This window comes from Bombus terrestris, chromosome 6, assembly GCF_910591885.1.
Source record: "Bombus terrestris chromosome 6, iyBomTerr1.2, whole genome shotgun sequence".
Taxonomy (NCBI): Eukaryota; Metazoa; Arthropoda; class Insecta; order Hymenoptera; family Apidae; genus Bombus; species Bombus terrestris.
The window spans coordinates 1,602,647-1,625,679 of NC_063274.1; the positions used below are offsets into that span (position 1 = coordinate 1,602,647).

General features: G+C 39.2%; 1 protein-coding gene and 2 long non-coding RNA genes across 6 annotated transcripts in view; 1 reads left to right on the forward strand and 2 right to left on the reverse strand.

Moving 5' to 3' along the window:
- The window catches only part of LOC125385332, a 114,282-nt gene that overhangs the window by 31,105 nt on the left and 60,144 nt on the right, over positions 1 to 23,033 (reverse strand). The window lies entirely within an intron of this gene.
- Positions 1 to 23,033, forward strand: part of LOC100651353 (protein O-mannosyl-transferase TMTC1) — a 269,329-nt gene that overhangs the window by 17,350 nt on the left and 228,946 nt on the right. The window lies entirely within an intron of this gene.
- LOC125385330 overlaps positions 5,414 to 23,033 on the reverse strand; it is a 46,972-nt gene continuing 29,352 nt past the window's right edge. For both annotated transcript variants that reach the window (XR_007224442.1, XR_007224441.1), the window contains 2 exons: positions 8,349 to 8,525; positions 5,414 to 8,262 (listed from right to left, as the gene is read on the reverse strand). This is a non-coding gene — a long non-coding RNA (uncharacterized LOC125385330). The remainder of the gene's footprint in view (positions 8,263 to 8,348; positions 8,526 to 23,033) is intronic.

Sequence of the window (23,033 nt, forward strand, 5' to 3'; positions counted from 1 at the left end):
AACACGTTTTGCGCTTTTCGCGACGCGTTTAGATCGCCTGCAGCGATTCGAAGAACGCCGCGCCGGCCGATTCTATGTAAATGTTCGAGAAATGGACAAAAGGGAATAGGTTGAGGTGAGAAAGAGCTGTTAAATGTAATGCGTTAATTCCCCGTTTAATAGAGAGATATTGTATTGCTGTACGTCTCGTGAGATAATAATTCAATGATTATCCTGTGATAAAACGAAATTTTGTTACACGATTATGTTCATATAGGTACAACGAGGAGAATATAAATGGAGGAAATCCTTGTACCAAATATAACTTCATTTGCTTCGTAATTATTACTCGAAATAAAAACTTGCAAGCTTGTTCTGCCTGGGATCGCGTACCTTTGAGTTGGACTGGCCGAACTTTTGACTGAGCTTTTCAATACCATACTTTTATTTGCTTATACTGTTAGTTAATAATATATACTTTTCCAACGTAGTGGTTTCTCGAATTTATTTTATTTCGCAACTTATAATTTATAATTTAGATAAGTATTCTATACTTGGTCCGTGTCTTTATTTATAGTGGCAAATACAAAAAGTTATACTTTAATTTAATTCAGTTTGAAATTATTGATCGAAATAAAAATCTACGATGTCCAAGAATACAGGAAGCATATCTCTCAATGCTAGATTCCAAGAAAATCGAGTAATGAGTTTTTCATAATTATATTTCAAACGGGGGTGTGTCTTATAAATATTAATCGGCTTGGAGTTTCTACTTAACAAATTCTTCGTACGCGTTCTTTTATTTTCTCGCTTATTTTTTATCATCGCTAGTAACGTGCTCTTTTAATCCGGTATTTTGTCATTGAACGATTTCATCCGAAAGAAGCTTACAAGCAATTCTCTTAAGTAGAGCGACCAGGAGGATCGTATATTCCGGCGATCCTGTTGCGATTATCGCGAGTATTCTCGAATGTGTGATCGTCCTATCGTATTACGACATACTTGAAACGAGAGTTTCCACGAGAGTTCTCGGTGCTGCTAATCTGAAAGCTCTCCGAGTCGAGGTTACGCTCGTTTGAAAATGCGCGAAGGACTAGCGAAAATAGGACAAAAATTCGGTAAATGTCGAAGAACGTTGGACACGTCACCTTTCCGAAATACCGTCGACGTCATTCGTCTACAAACCTTTTTAGCCTTCGAGCGAGAGTTTCGACACACGCTCATCGATATGTTACGTGCATGCCATGTTTTTTACTTATACGTCCGACATAACTGACAGTAATTATTTGACATAGTTATAATAATGGTACGCTCGAACGATGAGTATATACATTTCTTATTTTTCCTGCTTTTTCAAGACGTACTTAATTTCATACTTATTTCGTTGATTTATTTTTACGTTCAGCCACATTCTTTTTCTCGGCCTTTCTTTGGTCGACCATTCTTTTTCTAAGAAGGTATTTTTTGTCCACACCGGTAAGAATTCTGATAGAGTATGCGATTATCGGCGATCGACTACCACGCAAAGTGGTCACCCGTGTAACGTTGGATCGAGTACTTTAATCTCTAAAAGTACAACCCGTTTATTTTTATTAGTCAACTAAGTTATAACCGTATACTCTACCAACACACGTTTTCATAACCTCGAGCGATGCATCCGATACCTAGAATAACAATGGCAAAAATGTTGTGTAAAGCAGCAAGTTACGTCATCGTGACCATTTATCAAGCTCGAAAACAATAATATCATCTCCTCGGTAATATAAACTTACGCTTGCATTTTCATCCATTATCCCAAGTAAGAAACAAATAATTAGATAACAACATCTTATTTCCAGTATCCTGACACGTGATTCAGGCTAAGTTCCGATGAAAAAAGTTTTAAAAATACCCGAGACCCTTTCTACCTTACATAGTACACGAGAGATCGCAGCATCGTCTTCGGAGACGAATTATCCCGAACGAGCGTACGAATTTATACCTCTCGTTGCCGGAGCAAGAAGGAGTGAAAGGAATGTATCCATGAAATTTTCAGGCATTGGCGAGATGGTATGGTTGGAATCGTGACTTCGCCGAGTCTATCTCGGCTCCGTTTTCATTGAATAATTGCGCGAATGGTAGGAAGGTGGCGGCGATTCGTTATCAGGCGGACGTGTCGTTCGATTCCTCGGATCCGTAGAGTCCGACGGTGGATCACGCGCCTCGCGTGCTGCCGGTCTCACCGTGCGACCCGGTCTGTTTCACCAGGAGGAAAGGACGGCGGGTTTCGTGGCTCGCGTGGTCGAAGCGTGCCGTGAGCCAGCGCTGTAAACTTGCCTCGCTCGATCGTGCACATGCATTAAAGAACACTTTCCCAGCGCGGCCACCGATATTCACGATAGGCGGTGCTCGCTGGTTGAGCACTTTATTGCCTCGTCGCGTCGTCGCACGACCACGCATAATTTTCATCCGGCTTCTATGCGTCGAGCTAACGTCACCCCGACGTCAAGCGAATTAATTAACGATTAAGTGTCTCTCTCTTCCATTTCTATCCCCCATGATTCTCTAATCCCCGACCACACTCCGTCTCCTCGCAGAAACGCTGATTATCAGCGTTTAATTATTGCGGGCTAATCGTTGAACGTGTCGCCGGCAAACATCCTGCTCGGATAATTGGGCGTGACGCGTCTATTGTGCGATCTGCTCCCTCTCTTATTTTCTCTCGTCGCCCGAGGCACTTCGAATTACCAGCCTCTCGTTTCGATTCGTATACATATCGTATACAAGGATTTTTCTCGGTAGTTTTAGCGAAACGTGGTGGTTTTCACTTGTCGTGAAGCGAGTGCCAATGAGTGGATTTCGATACAAATTTGTAATATTCGTCGAGTAACAAAGCGGTGAAAGTGATGGAAATGTACTTGAAAATGTAGCTTTATCGCTGTTTTTTACGTGTTTATACTAATTCCTTAAAACTGTCTCGAAGATGTACGCGGTATGGTATCGTTTTTAATAAAACTGTAGGTACACCGCTACTATTCTGAGTGACGCATCTGTGAACGTTTAATATCGTTTTGTTTAAGCGTGGTTCTAGAAATATATAAGGAAGACGCAGCATCTACATATTCCATTAATGTTCGCAAACATATTTTAAATAAACTCGGTAGAAGAGTAAGAAACAGTCACCTACTGCTGGCCTTACCACAACTACTACTACTTCGCTAAAGGCGATCAGTTTTTCTTCTTTCAATCAGAAAGAAGTCCGCAGATCAATTGAATACCTACGTGACACGTCGCGTACGTACGAGAATCCCGACATTTTTTCAACTAAGCAAAGAACAAGCGTCTAACTTAACGAAGAGGGGCAAGCGGCCGGCAAGCACGCAAATCGAGCTTCTTTATTTTCACCGCGGTGAAATTTTTTTCCTGGCACAATTTAAATCCGCTTACCATCCCGGCGGCATGCCGGCGCAAGTATTAATTTAAGTTTCAACAACGAACATCCAAAGTTCGCGGAAACAAGGCCATCGCGGTCCGCCGCGCCGGCTTCAAATTCATCGCAAAATTCGTCGGCCCCTCAATTAAGCGATGCGGGTACACTTTTATCAAGGTGCTGACGGGCGCGAGAAACGTCACGCGAGAATATCGCGCATTCGTCTCGGTTCCGCTTCCTGTCCGACCGTCTCGCTGAAATTACACCCTTAATCGCGAATATTTATCCGCAATTATTATCGTCGCCTCTCGAACAGGCAAAATTACGCGCATTTATGTACGCAGATGTGCTCGAATAATGGGACGGTTTAATTGCGTGACTGCACGACGAATCCTGGGAATTGTACGAACTGTTATATTCATGTGCACGTGTGCGTGTATGCGCGCGCGCGCGAGCGTAGTTATCATGCACGAATGTACGCGTGTACACGTTCGTTGTGCGAGTTAAGGCAGCGAGGACGCTTTGCCAACCTCCTACGGCAGATAGTTAATTACTTAATTACGTTGCCGTAATTAGCTCATAGTTTTGAAGTCGGGCGCAGACCAAGGCGCGTGATTAACGAATCGCTGTGATAATAAAATGCTCGCCGCTGTCGAAATTCGCGTTCACGCTCCTTTATGCGCCAGAGATGTGAATATGCATCGCGTACAGACGTTCTACGTTTCGCGTGCTTTTATTTCGACTAATTTACATCACGCTTGTTATTCTCCTTCTGTTTGAGCGAGCTTCTCCTTTTGCTACGTTTTGTATCGACATTCTGCTTGATCTTGGCCGCAATTGCGAAAACGTATGAAATTAAGGGTCAATTTGTGTTTACGATAGCGGAGTTTGATCGAAGGTTTCTAGGATGTGGCGTTACCTAGATGTTACGTTATGTAATTACTATTGAATGTTACTATCGAATTTTCATATTTAAATAGAATTATTTAGCACCACGACTCCTAATCGAATAGTCGAATCTGCGAAATTTCGAATATTTTGCTTTTGTACGTAAATGCTAATTATCGAAATCATACAGGCGCATTTAGCGAAATTAATATTGACTTTTACCAAGTAGAAACGATTATATATGTCTATTTGTATTCATTGTACTATTTTTGATTGTAGTTATCTACGTAGAGTAAATTTGGAAACATAATGTATGTCGATAATCCTATTGTTAAGGGTTATTCAACGACGAATCCTACATCAAAAGATCAACTTTTTATTTAGGCGTATCGTGTCAATTCTGATTCTTATTGATCGTTCTTATCGATTACTAAATAATTTTTTGTCTTTTCAAGAATACTTCACTGCGGTCAATTAAGCATTTGTGTTAAAAGACGTGGTAAAAAGATATTCGACAGAAACTTGGAAACTCGACAAGAGAATTGTTTACAACTATCGTGACATCAGCGTGCCAACTACGTATATCTATTTCGCCTCGCGAGATTGACATAGGAACGTGAGATCGCAATTTTTCTCGAAGAAAAAGCTAGGATTAAAGAGCAGGTTCCATTCGACGCTCTAAGAATTAAAGTCACGTTTACGTATAAAGAGGTTGGCTGTTCACAGAGGCAGATCGTTATCCGGCGTAATCGATAACAGAAGGGGTTCCGCTTATTTCAGCGAATTCAATTTCAAATCGAGCCCTCGGGCTGCTCTCTCTCTCTCTCTCTCTCTCTCTCACTCCCCTCTCCCCCCTCTCTCTTTCTCTTGAATACCCGTTCTAACCAATTTAATTACAGTATCCTTCTTTGTGATGCGATATGTTACCGATCGACCTGCCATTATATGAATGGGATCTAAAGAATAATCTTTCGCATAATTAATTCCTCTCATTGTTCCGTATTGTCGTCGAAGTTTGTAGAGAAATTTTATTCTCCTCAGGATTCATATACAGTGCGTTAACCTACTGTATACCCGGTTGTATTTCTTACTTAGTTAAGGCTAAGGAACGTAAGTGTGGAAAAAGAAAGCAAGTAGTATGCGACGCTGTAAAATTTATTTTCCTATAATCTCAATTTTTCTTATGTACAGTAATACATTTAAGTAGAACATAGACGCATCTGTTTTATGAACAAGAGTACACATTTTCTTCGTAATATCTCGTACATAAAAGTAGAAAGGCAGATGATGTTGGGAAAATTGATATATCACGAAATATTTCTCATTGTCGATAAAACGAATGAATTTTTCTAGACATCGTTATTTAACGGAGAATTATTTAAAAGTTGGAATTCTATGTGATAAAAAGTAATCGCTAGATGGAAATTGAAAATTTAAATATGTAGTTATTTACAGAACACGCATATTGTACAGGAGTGTACAAAATATTTAAACTAAGGGAGTAGCTGTGATATTTAAATGACGCAACAAATCCCTGTTTAGAATCTGATTTTTTAATTATATTTATAAAAATCTAAGTCTAATGTTAAGCACCCTTGCTAAGACCATTAAGATATGCTTAATTATTTACAACTATCATTCTTCGAACAAAAATGTAGTTCACCAATGACATTATAAGAAAAAATTCTGACATTAAAGCCTCGTCTGGATTAGTCAAATTACTTCGATTCAACCGATTTGAAATTCGCATTGATAAAACGTGCTCGTATTGCTTGAATTCAAATAGCTTGAGTAATGTAAACGAGGCTTAACCACCTACGCGTCCTATATCTTTACTTCGTGTAGTTATTTTCATACTTAATACAGACACGTTAAACCAGATTATATTTCCGTCCATGACACCTCGCGGAGCACAACCAGACCGAAGTTCCAAAGGGAGATCGGATCCATCTTCGCGGACAGTCTCTTGTTTGTGTGCTTAACAGTAATGACAGTCAGACTCTTTGAAACTTGTATTCGTCTCACCCCATACTTCTTACCTTATTCTTTGTCTTCAACACACTTTTTTCTGCCATACTTCTCCAGGTGTCAGTTCCATTCTTAGAACCCTTCGTTCGTTGCATCTTGCTTTGCCCGTTGAAAACGAGCGCTCCGCTTTTCACGGAAATCTTTATGCGCGAAAATGCGACCAACCGTATTCACCTCGCTCGAACTCGCTACTCTTTCTTTTTCTCCTTTTCTTCCTTCTTTCTTGTCGAATCGCTAAATACTCGTATTTGCCCGTTCACGTGCTAGCAAAATCGAGAAACGTCACTTTTTAAACAAATTTTTTTAATTTTCAGCGATGTACTTTTAATCATTCTCGACGATTTGTCGTATACGAAGTTCACGTGAAAATACACGATAAGTCACATTCTTTCTTTTTCGTATAAGAGAAATTTTAGAATCCAATAGTTTGTTAATCAATCGCGTATTACCAAAATTGTGTCGTTATTAAATTTGGTCCTCGTGTTTGTTGTAACAAGTAAGTACTTCCTTTCGGGTATTTTATATGCAAATTGTACCACCCCATGAGCAATGCAATTCCTTGAAACTTCCCATAAATGCATAAACGTCCGCGTTTTCTTCATTATACATTTTTTCAGGTACTTTTCATTTCGATCTCTTTGGCTGAAATTTTGTATTTTAACGATTGGTGGTCCAGTATCGATATAAATTCGAGAACAAACAGAAATGGCAAAGGACGTCGATTTATCCGGTCAACGGTATTCCTTTTGTAGACGCGTTTCAGCATTACCATAAAATAACACGTTTACAGATATTCGTCGGTGGTAATTCAAATTTCAACTTGACGGTGGGGCGGATTTCGTCGGTCTCGAATTTATGGGATTAACGCGGATATATTTTCCACGTTGTACTTTGCCGACGCGACACAGGAGTTACATAATGAAATAATACGCGTTTGTAAATCCATTTTATGTAACGCTTAAATTCCAGTTCTCCTGTTAACTGGGAAAATTATTGAGCTCGCTCGCATGCTGTTGATCGGACCTGCGAACTTTCGTGCCCGATCGTGCGATTACGCTATCCAATGTCAACGTAATTTATGATTTTCCTCTTTTACTTTTTATCCTTAGTATATACTCATTGTTTTTTATCGATCTGTTTTCTTTTCTCTTCCCTGGATATAACATCGTTCGTGGTGACGTGTATGTAGTATGATGATAAAGTTGTGCGCGCGTGTGTACAGCATGTGTAAAAGTTGGTCTAAAACGATTAGTTTTAACGCTGTCGCTTTTGTATCTGAATTATGGAACTATCTTTTTTTATCCATTACATTTTCTAGATGTATAAGGAGCCGGATTTTTATTCTACTTTTCCCTTTTTTATTCTTATTCTCCGAATTCTTCTTTTCTACGGTAGCTTACTATTTTTTAGCTGTCTTTGCTTTAAACAATTAGTTTACCTCTACTTTTTACTCGGTTTATTCCTCGTTCCTTGATAGTGTTATTTACTTTACTATACCCTGCTGCCTTTCATTATTCCCCTCTTCTATTTTTATTTTTATGGGCCATTAGATATCAAGTAATATGTGTCATTTGTAGACGGGGATTGTATCATTTCGTGTACTTCGCCAAGGGGATTGTACGATAATTTAATGTCACTCCATTTATTGAAACAATTATAAGGGAGAAATAATACAGCGAGCCAGAATTGGAGAATAAAGATAGAAATATAGTTTGAAGTATTATTAATACAGATTTTGTTAACTGTACAGGGTAATCTAATTAGTCCACAGTAGAATAAACTTAACTAAATACGATTATCATAAGTCAATTAACGTTAACTTTCACTGAGATGGAAATAAATATTTATCGTATATCTATATAAAAGATACGTACGTGTCTGTAGCTATTTCTTTTTGTTGCAATCACTATAATTATAATCATTCATTTAAGTACGTGTATTATTGCACATATACATTACTGAAACAAAAAAGTAACAAACGTTTGGTTAAAATAAAACTGAATTCAGCGTTAGAATTAATAAATGAACGTAATAAAATAGTAACTATTGATTTGAAGTTCGCTGTTTCAAAAACGAAGTACAATGAATCGCGTCCTTTCTATATCCCACTCTCGTTCGCCAGTCCGGGAAATTGGATCTTCCGCGTTCTCCATGGACCAACGTCGTCTTTCAACTCTCTACTCGTTCAGCTCCGTTCTTGGATAACGTCGCCTAAGCTTCACTAGGGAGTAAAAGGTAAAAGACCTTCTTCGTTCCGGTTTCGTCGCTAAGAAAATTAAGACTAAACGTACCTTCGACATGCAGAACTGGAAATGTAATCAATTATTTGTAAGACATTCGAAGCAGGGCGTGGCTTCACATTTGATTCTAACTTATTGAAATACTTGAAGTAATTACGCGTAACATCAGCAAAATCTATCGATGCGCATGGAACGTGTAAAAGAGTACAAATATCTTTATGGAATTTTAATCTGGTAACCGCTTAATATATAGATATTTTTACGACATATACAGATTAGTTTAGCTGATTATTTTAATCTCGTTGATCCTTATAAATGAAAATTATAAATATATGTGGTATCGTGGACAAAAGGTCTAAGATATCGGCCGAACCGTAAACAAAGTCGCGAGAGCCGCGGTATCGTCGGGTACATCAATGTGTCGTCGGTCCTTTTAAGTGGATAGTTTCGTGGAAAGGGCCTGCGTGACCCTGGCCACGGGCGTTTCGGGACACGTGTTCGACAGGACGGGAAAAGACAGAGAGACGCTAAAAAGATAGAGTTAGTTGAGAAGCCGGAGAGAACGGATGCAAAAGGTGTACAGTGTGAGTTGAGAAGCGAGAGCGAGCGAGTGTAGAAGCCGGAGAGTGTGAATCGGGAAGTCGAAAGCCGCGTATGAAAATAAGACGTACTACAGCATTGCAATCATTTCGTTGCTTCGAATATTATTTATTAAATCAAAACATCATTACTTGTCCTTTCCTCTAAGACCCATTTAGATACTACATACATGTAATATAAAATCGGTCGATTTTGCAAGAATAATTAAACTATCACAAAACATTGGAAAAAGAACAATATAATGTTTTCTGATTTGGTATAAAAGGAACGGAGATATGTGTTCTGGTGAAACACCTGTTCCTATATTACACGTACACGTATGAGTGCACAGAACGTGGACAATATGAAAACTCGTAAATTCATAAAGTACACAAAGCGTGGAGATAAAATTCTATTTGATAACGTGTTATCGAGCAGAGTGATTATAGAGGCCTCTAAGACCCATTTAGATACTACATATATTAAAAGAAACCTAAATACTAATACACAGAGATGTATCTATCTTGCTTTAGCGATATTGCAAACAATAGTTTTACACGCTTCGTAAAATTTGTATCAGCTGTTCTATGTACCATGGGCGATGGTTTACAATGATACGAAGTGCGTTAGATATGAAACGAGAGAGTATATGTTTTACGTTGCCCATTGCCGTAGTGTGTTAGGCGTACAGGCGGTAAAGCCACGTAAAGAGCACCAGCCGTGACTAATTCTGCTCTACGGAAGCATTTTTTCCAGAGAGCCGGCGTCAAACATGAACAAAGTCGTTGGCATTGCTCATATGCAACCATAAAGCCGCGCATAAGTGGCGTGTCGTACCGTTAATCCCGCGCAATCGTAAAGCGAGTAACATAAAATATACGGGCTCTTGTCACGGCAATCTCGTTCGCCAGTCAGCTTCTCGCATTCCGCTTCGGGGCTCGCTACCGGCGCGGCGCGTGAATATTGAGTTGTTCGACGTTGACTTCATTATGTGTGAGGATACAGCAAAGATTTTTTTTTTGTCTGTGTTATTGCAACTTTTGTTCTGAATAGAGCTTCTTTTTCGTCGTTCTTTTCATTCCAATGAAACTTCGTTAAAAAAAGCCGCGAAGTTTCCGCACGAGGGAATTGTGTTACTCGCGCTGAAAGAAATTTACCAGGATAATATTCGAAATAGCATTGATTTCGTAAACCTCCGTATACTGCAACACTTTTGTTTGTAAGTGGAATTTATCAACGCCTTATTAGATTCGATAATTTCCGCTCGATATTCATTCATCAACATTTGCTTGCAATTATCAATTATTTTATTCTGGAGATTTTATGGGCAAAGTCCATTTGTCTTGTACACTTTAGCGATAGACGTTCATATAGCGTTTATAAAAATTGGATTATTTTCTAACCGCAGATATATTCCTTTTACGAAACATTATTTGTATAAAGCGATAAATTTCTCGCAGTATTCAATTTATCGTGACAGTTCGGAGCAACAAAAGCTTCGTTATCTCGAAAAGGCCACACGGCAAGCGTAGATACGTATAAAACATCAAAACGACTTTTTAACGCGAGAATTAAAAAGCGCAACGGTGCTTATAAGCTGTAATTGAAACAAAACATTCAACAGAGCGAACGTCGAGGCAAACAAAAATGAAAAGCCAGATTAATTTTGCAGTAATCGATATTCGGGTGAAAAAAAGTATATTGAAAAATATATCGCTTTTCAGATTTGTTACGCGCATCCGTTTGACTTACAATGCATCCCATCACACAGCAAACGGTTTATATTAACGCTTGCTGTAAAGGTCAATTTGTTTGCTTCCATTGGAAAAATTTTTCAAAATTATAATCACGCTCGTGTAACGTTACGTCAAAGGAATCGAACACACGTTTTTTTTCGTCGAAATGAATTCGACGCATTGCAAAAAACAAACAGGTTTAATCGATTCGCGATATTTCGCTGTTGACGTTAAACGTTTCGTGTCTCATTGGATGATAGTCGTGTTTTTTCTCGTATTTTTCTCGATTTCCTAAAATACGCTCCCCTACGCTTCTAATACGAATAAGTACGAAACGAGAAGGCTGACATTAATTTATCCCAGCGAATCGAAGCGATAGGAGAGTCAGATTGTGGCGCACTTGCCCGCTCTAATGGATCAGATCCCTGTGGAATTGCTTATTGCCTGTCAATGTTCTCTGTCGACCATTTCGCAGTTCTACGCGCTTTGCATCGAACGGATTGCCGTCCCGTTACCTTTGAACTAGCACCAAAAACGTTTCCCTTCTGCCAACGGTTTCCGATTCACGATCCTCGTATCATCGCCAGGGAAAAGTATTTCGTGATAGAACGCGGTACCTTATCGGATTCATAGATCTTTCGGAGGATCTTCATTTTCAAAGAACCTATCTTTAGTCTTTCATCTCCTTGCCCAGTTTAAACATTAGAACGTCTATCGTATGGTTTGACGTTCTAGTAAAAGTCTTTCGTGATCTTATTATGCTGTGCGGGCAATGTAATAGAAGTCTTCCAGAAATAGATCACGAATATTTGTTCATTTATGGGAGATTCGAAAATTGGAAAAACGAGTAAAACGTATATGATAGGAAAAGACGTTGGAGCAATCACCTAACACGGTTCTGGGATAGATTCGTCTGTGAAAATAACCTTTTCACGCTCGAATTAAACTATAATTTCATTCGATAAAAACAATTTCATATTTCAGTACGTTATTAGTAATTAATGAAAAATAATCTTCCTCGAACAAAGAAATTCCGCCTTGAAAGAGATAGTAAGTAAAAGTATTAACATCGAGTATCGAATACTACAATATGCCGGGTAAATATTTCACTGGAAGCTGTTTAGCACCGAACTGTTTAAGAAAATAGACTGTAAGTGGTTATTAATCTTGGCAATTATGTTTAACCGTTGATTCTTCCTTAAACTAGCGACGTAGCGTATCGAAGAACATTTCACTGATGACATTTTCGTTTTATGGAGATGAGACGTTTAAACGTAAACGTTTGAGACAATGTTTAAACGTCATGAGCGAGGCAATGGGAATGTTTGAACTGCAGAGTTGTGAATTTAACTGCACTGTAATAATTAATTATAATAACAAACTGTTAAACGCGTCTTGTACTTGAACACGGTACAGTTTATTAGAACTTGTTGATATTTCGATTAGCGAATCTTGCTTCAATTACCCATGTCAGATGTTGCAAGAGACTTATTTAATAAAATGTTTCGATACATTATCGATACACAGTTTTTACGAAAGAAATAGATCGTTTAAAACGACGAGGGAAATATTGTATGTTAAATGTATAATTTCAGAGAGATGAGATTCCGGAACATCGGATAACTTATTAATCGATGAATACATAATTTCTTATAACTGATTTGAATAGACGATGCCGTAATCCTCGGTATAAAGAGCTCGATATTATGGTAGGTATCATTAAATAGTAAAAACACAATGAATCGTACTTTCATCTAAAATGCAGCTTCTGCGCGAGGTGATTATGCGTAATTCAGAAAATCGAGCGTTAAAATTATTTAGCAGTTTCGAAAAGTTTTACGAATTTGAATCGGCTGTTTGAAATTGAAACAAGTATCATTGTATAGTATGTATCGTAGACGACGAATATCACGGTATTATATACGTACATAGAAATTGATCATTTCCAAGTGCATGAACGCTTACGAGATGATTTTATATTTCATATTTTATTATTGGAATATCATTATTATACTTTATTCGTACGATATTTAAAATCGCACGATTTTTAAACTACAAACCATGGATCGTTATAATGATACGTGCATAGTACGATACTCTTTTATTTCATACTTTATATTTGTGACATGATTCTCCCTATACAACGGTAGAGAAAGATGATAGGGAAGATCAAGAAGATAATAGGAATCCTGAGGGTGAAAATTCATTCATCCGTTCACCCTACGTATGGTAATATTAAATTCCAAGATTTCTTGCTCCCTCTCTGTGGTTCAGATGTTGTTCTTTCTTATCTGTTTCCGTTGTCAAAATAATCTTACTAATAACACTTAATACGTAAATCAAAGAACATTCTCGGATTATCAATATATTCTTAATATTTCAAGATTCTCAATTGAAAGGATCGACATATATCGTCGATACAGCATTGCCAGTATTTATCGACAAATCGTATCTTCCTTGAGAATCTTGAGATATTAAGATATTATTGTTCGTCTGGGGTCACTCTAACGTTACACCGGGGAATTAAATTAAATTCTCCCGTAATATATTAAAAACCTAATCTAACTGTTTTAATTTCCCCCCTATATTATATCAGCCGACAAACATTAATTACCAAGTCCAATGTAATTCACATCTTCCCTCTCTCAGCATGATCGTGTTACCTCAGCCTAGATATTACCGCGCGTATAATATTCTCAATAAGGGGCAAACAAATAAATCTCGTGGCTCGTACAGAAAGTTTCGAGTCGGTGCTCGTCTCGCGCTTGCATTTCGTAGATTGAACAAGAAGCGGGAGTTGCGGTGGTCCTTCGACGGTGGCGCGCAGTTAGAGCAGCAATTTACGTTTAAACAGCGCTGGGCGTAATCTGTTTAAACTCGTAGAACAATGTACGGAGGACGTGGCGACGTTATCTGCGCAGCTTAGCGAAGCTGAACGCCTACAAACAGTGAAACACGGACGGACGGCTTCGAGGTTTGCGACGTCTCGACTTCGGCTTCCGGTTATTCCGATTATTTCGTGCGCGAACGGCGAATTTGAGCCGCGAATTGTTCGGGAAGAGTGGCTTGTATATCGGTTTTCCAACGTGACGCGGCGTTCCAAGGTATTTGCTACTCACCCGGTGAACGTCGCTTCCGGTCACTCGAAGATAACGCGGTATTGCGTGGAGAATTTGCTAGAGAATTCGTTACGGGATACACTGGCGTATTTTACTCACCGTAAGACGAAGTTTAGTTCTTTTTCTGAAAATGAGTCATACAACTTGCACTCGATCGTTGTTCTACTAAAAAATTAGTTATTTCGCGTTAACCAGATATTGGCGATTTTTCATATTAGACTTGTAACGGTTACATACGATCCTCGTGTCCCTGAATGTGATATCAAATAGTACGATCGAATCGTACTATCTTTATCAATTTATAAAATGAAAAGACTTACTCTTAAAGGTGAATGCGAAATGGATGCGCGACATGTACGATAACGTAACCTTGTGAAAATCTGGTAGATCCCATCTAACGTAATCTCCTACAATCTGGAAACATAGCAAGATACAAGCGCGTTGCCTGTTGTCGATAACAGATTTCAAACAGTCGAGAGGATCTGCGGTTAAAAGTGGCGGCTAAAATTAACGTAGCAGCGGTAGCGAAGCGAAAACAATAACGAAGCAATCGGCACGAAATAGATTAGATCGGTGAATCGAGATTTTCGGCCGGGTGTTTTATCGCGCGCGCTGCCCGCGCCATCGCGTCCGGCGATTTATTACAATTGCTTTAACGGCGTATCAGAGCTCTTTGCACGATAAATTACCGTTGTATTGACCGAAAACCGAAGCTTCGGTGTAAATCGTACGAGCCAGGTCATGAAACTGAAACACCGTAGATTTCGTGGGTTTCGATTCTGCCGATGGTCAGAGAAGGGTGAAATCGTTGTGGTCAGCTGGATTAGGTCTGATTCGATTCTGGCGCAGCCTCTTGCCAAGATCCATTTCCCTTCCGAGGGTCTGGCCGTTTTCGAATTGGGCCAATATCGGTGGACCAACTTTGCGAAGTGGCGAGGAAGGTAACCAGAAGTGTCATCGAAAGCCCTTTTTATGCCCTCGATGTCCCGGCTTGATAGTGAAATGATATAGGCCGCGATGAAGGACGAAGAGGTTGAGGAGGGTTCGATGTGCTTGCTCGCCCATCGTCGAATTTTTCCGCGCCGTGAATTCTTCGCCGAGGTCATCTCGGATCGGACGAGAGCGTCACCTCCCTCGGACTTCCATATATTTGCAATTTAAATCCCTCGTTATTTTGGTAACGTCCGACTCGCAGGAAATTGGGAAATGAATATCGTAAGAGCACGGTATTCCGCGGCAGATAAGTGAAAATATCGGGTCGCAATTTCGCGGCTCTGTGTGTAATTATACGAATTGGTTATTGGATCTTCTGCATCTAATAATTAGCTCCCCGGCGCGGTTTTAATATCGTTTTAAATGTTATCCACGATTAACTTAGAAACGTTCGCGTTTACAGCTTCTCGAAATTACGTTTGGTCGTCTTGAAAATTACAGGCTACGCGAGAATCTCCTCGCCGTAGCTTCTATCGCGATTGATCGAAATTACACTGTCTGCACGTGTGGAAGAAACACGCTCTTAAAATTGATCGCGTTGCACAGCCGATGATTTTGAGGAATCCAAGGACGGTCGGTGTGAAATAGGGTGTGTCAATGAAGTTGCAGCCCTTAGTCCCCGCAGGAGTCTGAAACCCGTGTTTCCGATCATCCGATTGGGGCTACGTGGTGCATAGTCGGTCGGTGCTTACTATCTCTTGGCACGCCACCACCACCGCCACCATCAACCACCACAGTTCCTTCTATATCCTGGCACACGGCACGCCAATCCCTAATCCTGCCTGGTAATTGTTTTTGTACCCTCTGTGTCAGCCAATTATCGATCGAGCCCGAAAACCGGGCGTAATCAATTATTTCGAAAGTCTCCAGTTAAACCTTTCGCAAGCGATCTTTCACGCGTGATTATTTTTTATTCCACATATGCTCGTTTCTAGTACGTTTTAGTATTGTGCGTAGTTTGTTCGTGCGTTTGAAAGAGCGTTCATTGTGGTCGTAAATGAAACGTAATGGGACAGGCAGAAAAGACTCGACGAATGCACGTTTGAACGCAAATACACTCTGGTGCGTATAAACGAATATTTAAACAATTTTCTGTCGTCGTTATTTTTTATTCGTGTTTCTTAGAACTTTCTTATCGTTATCTTTTTTCTCTTTTGCATCGTTTTTTTACATATTGCTCGGTAGTTTTGGTAAAAGAGAAAAGGGATGAACATTTTCTGACAACTTACTACGAACAAATGGGGGATCTTTTTACGCAGTTATGAAAAATTCAAAGATGCAACGATACACGCTCGTAATACGTGCAGCAAAAATATATATACAAAAATATATAAAATATATAAAATATCCGAAGTAGAGTATACGTCGCTAAAACAAACCTGCCGTTTTCTTCCAGCTCCAGATTTCTTTCAGTAGCCCGAAACAAAAACATAATCCTGAAAAATATAATCCACGATCTAGTTATGTTAAAGTACACAGGATTAAAATAAATCGTTAGAATTTTAATGCATTGTTCGTAAATTTATTTAAAATTCGTTTTGTCTCTTGTAATTTTAGATACGAGATATACCATAAAGCTCATTGGCATAGATATTAACATTAATATTTATTATTGTTTGCAATCGATCACATTAAAGTTCATTCCTGTAAATCGTCGAACACAAATACACGTTACGTTAATGAATTTTTCCATTTCCATAGCGATGTTAACGTCCCGTTAGTTTTTCCGTCGTTTATTTCGACTATGCGATATTTTACGGTTCGCCGACATTTCTGTAATACATGTGTACGTGTTTATGCGTTCTCGGTGCATTCGATTCACGTTGAATTCGGCAAATTTCGGGGATGAGGGAGATTAACTCGTCGGCAAGAAAGTTCGTTGAGTACGAAGCGTGGAAATTACCATTAAATATGAATATTTTATGCCACCCCCGGTGCGCTGAATTCTCGGACGTTAGTTAGTGTATTTCACGCGCACACGCGCAGCGAGCAGCGAATGTGACGATGAAGCAATACTTTCCCGTGCAATAATACCATATTTATGTAAGCAAATTCCCGGCCTCTCATCGGGAGAGGCTTTCGAAGAAGAATTTGCATTTATTTGAGGAGTAGCTTATATACCAGTTGCTCGAAAGCCCCGTCCTCTTTTTCATGCAAATTCGAACGACTTTGTCGTAGCCAGAAGGGGAAACTTTCAACTCCTCGCGTTACAAAGCGGAAGTTAAGTTTTCTTTCCTAACCCACACACGATGCGATGCCCTAACCTTTTAAATATTTAGGATATGTTAGTTGTAACAGATGCTCGATGATTTTCCCGCGTTTGCCGAAAATGTATTATTAGGTCATTCTGAAAGTTTGTATAGTTTTAAGCTATTCGTTCCGAAAGAACACAAGCAGCGCACTAAAAAATGCTACTACTTTATTAATATGCATGTAAGAATTTTCAGCTTTTCTTTATTAATTTCGGAAATTTTTCTGTGCCACTCGTAAGTGGAAAAAACCGCACTGAAAAGGATATTTTGCTTACTTAACCATTTACGTACATACAAATAAAGTAGCATTCGATGTGTGTTAGAAATACTATTTAATATGGCTCAACGTAAAATTACGTAGAATTTTCGGTGTTTTTATAAGACGTCTACGTCTAAAATGATATATTACGAAAGAAAAGAAATGAGAAATGTTTCTCAGATGTCTTTGTACGTTAAGAAGTCAATCGTTTGATCTATACGTATACACCTGGTTAGAAAAGTATGATCACATTGATTTGATATCGTGTCATAGTAATTTTCGTTTGATTATATCAAGCATAACCCAATTAAATCCAATTACGTGTCATCTCTTTGTATCGAGTAAATTATACACGATACGACCTTTTCTATCTATATTTAAAAATTAAAATAAAATAAAAATGATACATAAATGTTTGCTAATACAAAAATGTCAACAGAAACCCCACTTTGTACACGTGAATATTAAAACGAATATCTCCAAAAAGTAAATTAAACAGTTTCTACAGTTTCAAATCGTTAATCGCTGTTACGTACCCACGTATTCATCTACTGCTCAAAACGTCCAGAAATTCTACAAAGTAACAAATCCACGGGTCAAACAGATCAAAGTCTGAAAGAACAAAAATAGTATCGAAACGGTCTACGGTGACCCATAAAAACGAAACAAAATTTCGCAAATATTTGCCTCGTAATATCTTGAACGCGACTGAATAGGATCAGATTACAAACGGATGAACACTATTTGCGCATGCCGACGTTGGCCAGCTGATTCGCATAGCTACAACGATTTACGAGCAGGAGATTCAGCGATCAATGCCGACGAAAAGTGCAACGAAATTGGAATGCCAGGCGTGAATAGTGATCAAAGAGGAACGATGGTAGCACGCGTTCCACGAACCTACACCCTGCGTAGCCCTGCCGCCCGTGGCCGGATCGCAATGAAAGCGGCAATGACGTATGACATCGTTTCCAGGGCCAGCAAGGCTGAAGAATGAAAAGCATGCGACGCGATATCCGAAGCACGTTACGCGTGTACCAGAGAGTAATGACCAGCGCCGTCTGATCCCGCAACTGCTGTCGCGATAATTGGATGCTCGTAATTGGCCGAAATAGCACGCAACAGTGAAACCTTCTACGCGCCGCTATCCATTGTTGCGGGTTCCGATGCATAGACTCCACTGCATCGCATTCTAATGATTCTTGCATTTGGTCGTACAATGCTTGAGGTGCAACGAAGGAGCTGCTTCGAAGGAGAGAATGGTGATATTTGATCTAAAGTTGTGATAGATCTCTCGTGTACGAAAGAATTGTTGTTATTTCTGTATTCAGAGGTAGGATCGCAATAGTTATTATTTTATTCTTTGGATAAATCTATTACACCATTCTGAGCCGAAAAACCTTTATTGCAGTTTCTTACATGAACCAGGGATAAAAACAAAAGAACATTTAAATTTATCGATTAAGTCTATCGATTGTATCTAGAACTATCTTTTAGTTACTATTTGTTGTAACTAACGCATCTGCATATGGATTTCAACAAGAATTTAGCTTACAAAGAATTGTATTTATCGTAAAATTTGCATAGGAATTAATTAGGTCCAAGTACATCAAGTCTCGTTATAGTTTCGTGTAATTAGAAAAATTTGCTACCGTGAAGATAAAATATAGGGTCTGATAAGGGGCGTTTCATTGAAACATAAGGGTGTGTGCAAATAATTAATGTAGTCGCTGTAAGTAAGATATGTATATGTAAGAAGATATATGTAACGCGATGTATTGTTTCATCTTTGTATTATCTCGTTTCGGAGGAAAATGGACTTGTCCCGTTTTACCGGTGCAATCCTTATACGTAACCATGTCCTTTGTTTCTGAAAATTGCACGCGCTAATCGCAGCGACCCTAATGGAGGAAATAAGAGAGGTTGGGCGAACACTGTAGGCACGTGTAATTTTTCATGCTCTTATATTAATGTACAGAAACTGTAGGGACTTAGTTTGCAGATTACGGTAATGAGCCTTGGTACCGATGTCCATGGCATCTTAACGAGTTTCTCTGCATTATAAGTTTCGCGAAAAGTTTCAACTCCATTCAGGAAGGAAACTCGGCCCGCTTGAAACGTCGCTTACCGATGCTCTCAACGTCGCGACATTAAGAGACATTATTCCGGAACTGTCAAGCAATGAACTGCTTGAAATACTATCGTATTCTTCACGCGCACGTAAAGTCTGCTTTGTTAAACGAGTTACTTCGATCCTCGAGGTTGCACGATTTCGACCTACCCCCTCCCCCGTGAAAACAGAGAAGTTCCTGGAAACTTCGGACCTTTTGGGCTTCTTCATCTACATCTTAACGATGTTCAAAAAAAGAACGACGCGAGGAGTTAGTAATAGCCCTGGAAGTTCATTGTTCGTAACGGTTTGAATTCGGTAATCCTATTCAATTAACGATGTATTTTCCTTGTATCTTATTGTCATTTAATAAAATGTACTATTATTGGTATTATCGATACGACCGTTTTTATTAACGTTCGCTCGTTCGTCTTCGAAAAATACCATGGAAAAAGAAATAAAAGAGCCATCGCGTTTTGGTATCAGCATTTTCGTTCATATTTTCGGAAATTAAATTCTCGTGTTCCCTATCTTCTTAATCGTTTAATTCCTAATTACAAACAGCTACAGGCGCTGCTTCTTATTCGTAGAAAAAGCGTGTTTCGTGTTTCTCGATTAGTCTCGTCATCGTAATGGAAAGATGTCAAGGAAAAGATGAATATAAATTATGTCGTGAGCAAATGTTAATTTTATAAGCGTATATAGTATATGTTTGATGGATCCATATAATATTTACTCACATTCGTAGGTGTTTTAGCTTTCATACACATTTGAAATCTAGTGGCACTGATAGAGCATCTTTGAACGTAACTCGAATGCATTGCATACATCTATTATCCAGTCAAATTCTGTCGATGTTCGTTGAAACTATAAAATACATTTATTTATTCAGTGACAATGGAAACCGTGAAAACCTCAAGACCATCGTCGATTTATCTTTGTCACAAATCTTTTAATTGTCACGTGTGTATTATATATTCTTAAAGGTTGGTAATTAGTAATTCGCGTATTAATAAATAAATCTGTAAAATCCAATGATTTCCAATGCTTAATTTACAAAGTTTTATACATATCAGAGGAAAATGAATTAACTGTAATCGGTATACGAACATTCTTCGAATGAAATGCGACAACGAGGTTTAACTAACCGGTATCTTTTCATGGGAAACGAGTCGACGGCGTAATTTGAGAGAACATAATTGCTGGCAATTAACCGTCGTTTGAGGAAAACCGAAGGTGGATTTGCATAAGATTCGACAATTGCACCGATAAATTAGTGTCGTCTGTTTGTCTGGCTGCTCACAATGCTGGCTTCCGCGATTTCCGCAGATTCCAAGCACGCGATAATGAATTTCGCGCGGAGATAGTTTCACCTCGCTTTTTACACCGACTCGCAGATGTAAATCCTGAAAAATCTCCAACGAAGGCAAACGTCCAATGGATCTCGACAAAAGACGAGGAACGTTCGTTCTCCGATTGTCGGTAATTTTGTTCACTGTCGTGGAACGATCGTACGAAAACTCCGTCGCGTTATCTTTGTGCACAGCCTCGGAAAAACTGGAATCGCGTCGCAGCGACGTAACCTGTCAACTTATCTCTCGAAATCTCTGACTCCCAGAAGGAAAACTGGACCCGTTTCCGCGATGGATCCCGAACGTTCAGTCGCTGCGCTGTTTGCTTTAACGTGGATGCCGCAGACGCGTTCCTCTTTGGTTCGCTACCTCGGGTAAAGTGGATGTGTTCTGCTGCTTCGAAATTTCTTTATTTTAAATAAAATGTTAAAAATGTATAAAGATAAAAGGGACGTGCTCCGATTCAGAGGAAACAAAGTCTATTTGTGTAATTGAAAAGAGATTCGGATCTGAATCGATAGTTTTACTATATATATATCAGAAGGAAAAATATTCTATTATAATACTTATAGTCTATATATGCATTGATACATACACATTGATCCGATACACAGAATTTATACAAATGGAACAAAATTGTTTACTAAAACGCTTTAGATATCATTGAAGTGGATTGAATAATTTTACAAGATACTTGTACCAGCGATTATAAAAACTTACGAATGTTGCTAATAAATGTAAAACAAAGGCAGTTTCGTTAGCATTATAAAATGGGAAGCAAGTCCGATTCAGAACGAACGAGTCTTTCGTTTCAGCGTTTTTATTTTCAAAATAATCGAATTTATCGGAAGGTGTAGACGGTCGTTTTAACAAATTGCTCGGTACTTATCGCACGACTGAAATATCACGTCGCTTCGTTTCTCCGGAGGAAGGACGTAATCTACGATGATTATTTCCCGCATCGAATCACGCTGGAAGTTTCGTCGGAGTAAGAAGGGTGACGGTAAAGTCTCGCGGAGGAACGTCGTGGCTCTTTCACCGTGGGCTCGATCTCGAATCGGAGTTTCCGACCGAGCGGATCCTTCGATTTCGAATAAGTGCTCGAATCAATTGAACGGGCACGATCGTTTCGTTCGACGGACGATTCAATTATTAGCGGTAGTTTTCAATTTAATTAACTCGACGCGAAAATTGCCGCGTTGTCAACTGCTGCGAATCGGTTTTACGAATTTGTTTCGCGTGCACGGACCCGAACGCTATTAAACGGCCCGAGACTTGTTCGATCGTCGACCAATAACCACGCAATAATTCTCGACATTTTAATAGTCCGTCACTTAATGCAATTTCAAATGATTCATCGTAGATTATTAAATTCGTGGTCCATTGAAAGTCGGTCGCGTGAACTTCGATCCAATCCAATCCAATCGAATCCACAATTTCGATTATAATTTCTATCGATCTGTTTTTAACATCGACGGCCCTGCCAATATTGCAAATTTGTTACACAGGTTATTACACGGAATACGCAGCAGTTTCCAGGCAAGAAAAGTATGAACGTCGTGTACGATATGGGATAGCCGGAAGTGAATCACCGCGTCACAGTCACTCTTGGTAAGGATGGATAAGGATACAGCCAAGTCTTGGAATTAATCCGGCTTGAATATACATGAATTTTGAATGCAAAATTTAAGAAGACTCGAAAGAAGATCGGCTATTCGACTTTTGTCAAAAGAGTATGATTTGAGGTGGTATGTCGTGATAGGTGCGGAAGGAATACTCCCGATGTTCAACAAAAAGTTTATTACTATTAACAATCAACGAGTTAACAATTCATACGATTCACACTTATGATTAACCATCGAGAATTTACAATCGCGTATCTCTGCTTGTATTTGCTTCGCTATGATACTGAACCTTTCGCACTCCGCGGCTTGGGGCAGAATGACTCTTTGTTCGAAACCAAACGGATCCTTTTCTTAGTTGCCCTTCGATACTCCTACTACACGCGCGTTTATTAGATGTATCGCGACGGTTGCCGCGCGTGCATTCTTCCAAACATTCGGCGGAAGAACCATAGGGATATCGATGG